This window comes from Microtus pennsylvanicus, chromosome 10, assembly GCF_037038515.1.
Source record: "Microtus pennsylvanicus isolate mMicPen1 chromosome 10, mMicPen1.hap1, whole genome shotgun sequence".
In the NCBI taxonomy this organism is placed as follows: Eukaryota; Metazoa; Chordata; class Mammalia; order Rodentia; family Cricetidae; genus Microtus; species Microtus pennsylvanicus.
This window is the reverse complement of record NC_134588.1, coordinates 77,743,741-77,749,910: the sequence shown is the minus strand read 5'-3', so window position 1 is coordinate 77,749,910 and position 6,170 is coordinate 77,743,741. Positions and strand designations below refer to the sequence as shown.

Genomic DNA, 6,170 nt, shown 5'->3' with positions numbered 1-6,170 from the left:
TCAAGGAAATGTTCAACATCCTTAGCCGTCAGAGGAATGCAAATCAAAACAACTCTGAGATTCCATCTTACACATGTAAGAATGGCCAAGATCAAAAACACTGATGACAGTTGCTTATGTTAGAGAGGTTGTGGGGTAAGAGGCACACTCCTCCATTGCTGGTGGAAGTGCAAACTGACATAGCCCTTTTGGAAATCAATATGTTGATTTCTCAGAAAATTAGGAAACAATCTACCTCAAGACCCTACAATACACTGTTGGGTATATACTTAAAGGATACTCAATCATACCACGAGGATATGTACTCAACTATGTTCATATATATGCAGCATTATTTGTAACATCCAGAACCTGGAAACAACCTAGATGTCTCTCTGAAGAATGGATAAAGTAAATGAGGTACATTTGTACTACACAGTGGTTAAAAAAATAATACTGACATCTTGAAATTTGCAAGCAAATGGATGGATCTAGAAAAAAATGCATATTGAGTAAGGTAACCCTGACCCAGAAAAACAGATATAATATATATTCACGTATAAATGGCTTCTACACATAAAGCAAAGAAAAAACCAACCTACAGTCCATAACCTCAGACAACCAAGATAACAAATAGTGCCCTAAAACATACTAGGGATATGCATAGGAAGGTGAAAAAGACAATAATTCCTGAGTAAAGTGGTAGAATGGGGTCACTGGAGAGTGTAGAAGGGGATGGGGAGAAAGAGAGAGGTGTGGAGCAAAATGTATAGCTCAATAAAAATAATAAAAAAGAAGTTTGTCAACCAGGAAAAAAATTATAAGAGAGAAACATAAATTTTCACAAATACATGAAAACATTAATATGATAGATATAAAATATTATTTTTCTGTTAATTTCTTTTTAAAAAAAGTACATGTATTCTAAAAATATGTGAAAAGATACATAAATCATCTTATACTTTAAGGTGAGTAGATGCACTACATATCAATGCTCAAACCTACAAGAAACCAGGAGAGTTAAAGCATTTCTAATCCCTTAAACATGACATTATTACATGACTAGCAGTAACCCTCACTCCGTTCCTGTTTCTAGGATAATTGCACCAAGCTCTCCTTCTCAATGGTTAATGCAGATAGCCTGTTTATGCAGTCTGCTCAGAGAAGAGTGGTCAGTTTCTGCTAATTCCTTCTGATGTGGTGTTCTCAGCACTATAATCTCAGCTACTTCTAGTATGTAGCCACCCAACTATAATCAGGAAGGCTCATGAAAGTATTATTTGCCAGTCAAATGATCATATAACAAATGTGGTAAAGTGGAGAGTAGATACATTTAGAATAGATAAAGAAAGAAACGCCAAGTCATCCTGTCTCTGTGAGCAGTGTACTGATCCACTGTGGCTTTCTTATTCATGATACTTTATAAATACAACACTATTTTATGGTTTGTTCCTACTTTTATTTGCTCATTTCAAGTTGCTCTACCAACACTTCAGCAGTTGTAAACAAAAGAATATAATTATGAGTATACATCATTTTTAAGAGGATACAAAAATTCTAAAGGTAGAGATGAACCTGTAACTTTCACAATTTTTTGATCTGTGTCTATTGTCCATCATGAAGTCTAGTGAACTTTTTATCACTACACTGGTCACTACTCTCTTTGTTTTGACAGGAAACAGACAAAAGAAATGTAAGGAAGGGAGGTGTACTTTAGATCATAGTTTGAGAGTATCGTCCATCATAGGAGGAAGTCATGGTGTCTGGAATGTATGCAGTTGGTCACATAGCATCCACATTCAGGCATCAGGGAGAGACAATGTTGTGCTTCACTCCCTTTTTGCCTTTTTGTTATTGAGTCCAGAATCACAATCCTTCCCTCTTCAGTTAAACCTTTATGAAATACAGTCAAGGACACACCACAGGTGTGTCCTCATAGCAATTCTACATCCAGTCACGATGACAATAAAAATAACTCATTGTAACCATGACAAAATAACTGACTGAACAACTTCTAAAAGAGAAATGTTTAATTTGTCTCACAGTGCCACTTATTCCTGTCCCTGGTCATCTGCCTCTGTTGTGTTTAGACCATGGAGAGGCAGAACACCATGGGGACAAGGGAAGAAAGTACAAAATTTGCCCGTCTCAGGGGCCAGGACAGCATATACACCAAGAATACATTTATGGTAGCTTACTTCTTCCAGTTGTGTGATAGCACTAAAGATCTGGGCTTCAATATAAGAGTATGTGAGGGCATTTCATATTTAGGCCATCAAATAGATTTTTTTCATTGGATATAACCAAGCAGGCCAACACCTCTCAAGAAGCATTAAGGCACACCTAGAACTTGTCCTTTGTCTTGATTGCACCTGATGGGACTGCCAGTGCCATGTCAAATAGAAACAGAAAGAAACCATTTTTTTTTCTCACTTCTAACATCGGGTGTCAAAAATCAATATTTCAAGAAGTATGTTTTCATAATGGACACCTTCGAGAGGCTCATTCTCTTTATGCTTTTGATGTTAACAACTAGAGAAAACCATCACATCTTTTCTTCTCTGTGTGTCACAATGATCAGATGGCTCCTATGTTTGTAGATGTATAAATGATGTCCTTTGATTTTCAAATGTAAAGCAATAGTTATAGAGCCAGATTACACTTGCCTGCTCATGACATATCATCCTTTTAATATATCATTGAATTTTACTTACTGATATTTTGCTTAGGATTCTTAAACTATTTTTATAGGTCTTTAATATAATCATATTAACTTGCCTATTGATAGATTTTTTAAATTGAGCCATTTTATTATCCCAGTGCCTTCTCTTTCAAAATTGTCTTGTTATAAATGATAAATTATATGCTGGTCCTAACAGGGAAACGGAGGGAAAATGCAACACAAAACAGATGCCAGGGAACAAAAAGGAGAAGGTACAGCCACAGACTCAGTGGGGCAGCGAAACCTAGAATGTGCACTGGGAGTTGTCAACAGAAGATAATAAAACATCAAGAAGTTGGCATCCTAGCAAAACAGAAGACACTTCCTCAGTGAAACTAGAACAGCAATTTGAATGCTAATCAAAGCCAGAGCTAGGAGTCCAACAACGTGACACAACAACAAAGAAGGTGAGATCTACAAGGAGCAGGTGATCAGAGATGGGTTTGCAAGACAGCCAAGCAACAAGAAAAACGCATTTAAACCTCCCAAGTTAGGGACTAGAGGAAGACAGAGGTGTGAGGCTGAACCTGCAACCAGCCGAGCTTTCATTTCAAATAGCAACTTAAACCCACCTAATTGTTCCTGGAAAAACTCTACTCACCTGATTGATGAAAGATCAAATTGGGAGATCCCAACATCAAGACCATTTCCACGGAGCAGAGCCTGAAGGCAACCTTTGGCATTACATAATTGGCAGTGTGCAAAGGCAGCTGTGAAAAGCCTGTATGCGCAGGGTCTGAGCTGTTCTTATGGACACCGTACTAAAGAAAGGATGAGGCTCTGCCCTTAAGGGAACCTAATGAGTGTCTGTCCCTGAAGATATCTCAGGGAAGAAAATGAGAAAAGAGATCAGAAGAGTCTTGGGTCCTAGCTGGGGACATTCCTGTGGACATCTGGGAACCCCTCTAGAGTCAAGCCTCTTGCCAACCTTACAATGCCTCCTTTAATTAATATATCTTTAAAAAAAATGAAATGCTTCATGAATTTGTGTGTCAACCTTGCGCAAGGACCATGCTAATCTTCTCTGTATTGTTTCAATTTTAGTATATGTGCTGCCAAAGTGAGCACGCAATGGAGTCAATTCTAAGCCTCAGTGGATGAGATACCAACTGTTGGGGTGTTCTTGTGATTCAGCTTTCTTCAAGTGTTCCCTTGAGTTTTTCTTGCTATAGAAACTGCCCCACCCTCATCCATCACGTGATGCTATCTGTAATGTTAGGATTGTACCTGAAGCTATCTAAGTATGGCTGCTTTTCTTGAACTTTCAACTTGTCAAACAGTGAAGCCAAGAAAACTCGCTTTTCTTAAAAATCACCCAGCATCAAGAATTCTGTTATAACAACACAACAGATGAGGATACTTTTTGTTTACTCCTGTTTGCTCAGACAATGTACAACCCTGCCCCAAAGAAAAGTCTGACAAATGTTAACACAATCAGCTCATGCATCACACCTTAGAATTAAACAAGAATGTGCTGGCTGGTGTCAACCCATGCCAATCTAAATTCCCAATGTTAGGCAAGCACGAAAATACTTCTTTGAAGTGAGTGAAGAGATCACAAAAGCAGCCTGGAAACAGAAACAGAGGGCTGGCATCAAATGTTTCTCTAAAACAGACTTATACTCAGAATGGATAAGGAAAATATAGTACATTTACACAATGGATTTACACAGCAGAAAAAAATAACAACATCTTGAATTTTGCAGGAAAATGGATGGAGCTAGAAAACATTACTTTGTGTGAGGTAACCCATACATAGAAAGACAATTATCACATGTACTCACTCATAGGTGGTTTTTAAACATAAAGCAAAGAAAGCCAGACTACAAACCACAATCCCAGAGAACTTGGACAAGAATGAGCACACTAAGAGAGACTTACCTAGAACTAATCAACATGGAAAGTAGAAAAATACAAAATCTCCTGAGTAAATTGGGAGCATGGGGACCTTGGGGGAGGGTTGAAAGAGGAGGGAAGAGGCAGGGAGGGGATCAGAGAAAAATGTAATGCTCAATCAAAAAAAAAAAAAGAAGAAGAAGACAAACATCCTTCAGGGATACACTACTTCCTATACTTATCAAGATCTGATTGTTTAATGCATGTGAAGAATAACTGCATAATCAGAAAATAGTATTTTCAAATAAAAAACTTAGCACAAGTTTTAGTCATGAAAGATGGAGATTATTAGGTTCAGAACTGCAGAACAGGAATAGTGAGTTAAAACCAGCTCTGCGACAATAAGAGGGAGTCTAGTAGAGACATTAGAGAGATGAGTATCCATCCGTGGACAAGGTAGTATGAAGGCAGTATTTATACATATTTCTGTAAAGATACGGACACCACACACACACAAACACAAGGAAAAATGAGAGATGAATAAATAGACATCACATGTGGCTGTGCCCTGGAACTTCACATAGTGATGGAGGTGGGTCTTGTATCTTATCTGTTGCTTTCATTGGTTAACTAATAAAGAAAACTGCTTGGCCTGATAGGACAGAAAATTAGGTGGGCAGAGTAAACAGAACAGAATGCTGAGAGAAAAAAGCCTAGACATGCAGTCACCATGATTCTCCCACTCCAGACAGACGCAGGTTAAGATCTTTCCTGGTAAGCCAGCTCATTAAAACTCTGTTGACTCATACCTTCTACCAGCTGAGCATAGCCTCAGTGCTCACTGCTATGACAATAGTCATTGTCACGTGTGCCAAGAAAACTTCTGTGGACGAAGGTTACAGATGAATTTATAAGCCCATTCATATACACAAATAAAGAAGCAAAGAAAAGGCATCACTCAATATTGAAGAAAAGAACCCTAATTTGAGGTCCTGGTAAGATGACTCAGCATATAACAGAGTTTGTTGCCAAGTTTGATCCCCTGGATCCAGAACACACAAGGTAGAATGAGAGAATTGATATGTACAAAAACTCCTGAATCCACACACTCAGGTATTGCTAAGTGTACATGCATGTATGTGAGACCTTGCATGGTTACATACACACACATACACACACACACACATACACACACATACACACACACACATACTGCTTAAAATGCAAACAACAATCAAAAACAACTGATATCATTAAAAGGAGAGTCAAGGGAACACTCAGAATTTATACATGCGAATCCAGGTTAATACTGACCATGTGAGGATATAAAGTAATTTATCATTTTATTTTCACCAGAAAATAAAATATTACAAAAATGCAATCTTGGTAACAAACTTGTCATGATTAAAATGCATTTGGTGATTTGGAAAATAAGCCTAAAAATGATCTCAACCTTCAGTTTAAACAGTCAAAGAATTGAGAATTGAAATCAGAGGCAGCACATTCAATACATCTTTAGACTCTGAGTGGTACTTCACCTCTCATCCAAGACATTGGATAATACACAAAGTGTGTTTGTACGCACACGTAATCCCAACATTATGGAGAATGAGGCAGGAGACTCTGAAGCTCA

At 37.9% G+C, this 6,170-nt stretch overlaps 1 non-coding gene across 1 annotated transcript; it reads right to left on the bottom strand.

The window, feature by feature from the left end:
- Nucleotides 1-3,662: 3,662 nt before the first annotated feature.
- On the bottom strand, nt 3,663-3,769 carry LOC142859265 (U6 spliceosomal RNA). The gene has a single exon (XR_012912175.1). It is a non-coding gene; the product is annotated as a U6 spliceosomal RNA (small nuclear RNA).
- Between the last annotated feature and the right edge of the window lie 2,401 nt (nt 3,770-6,170).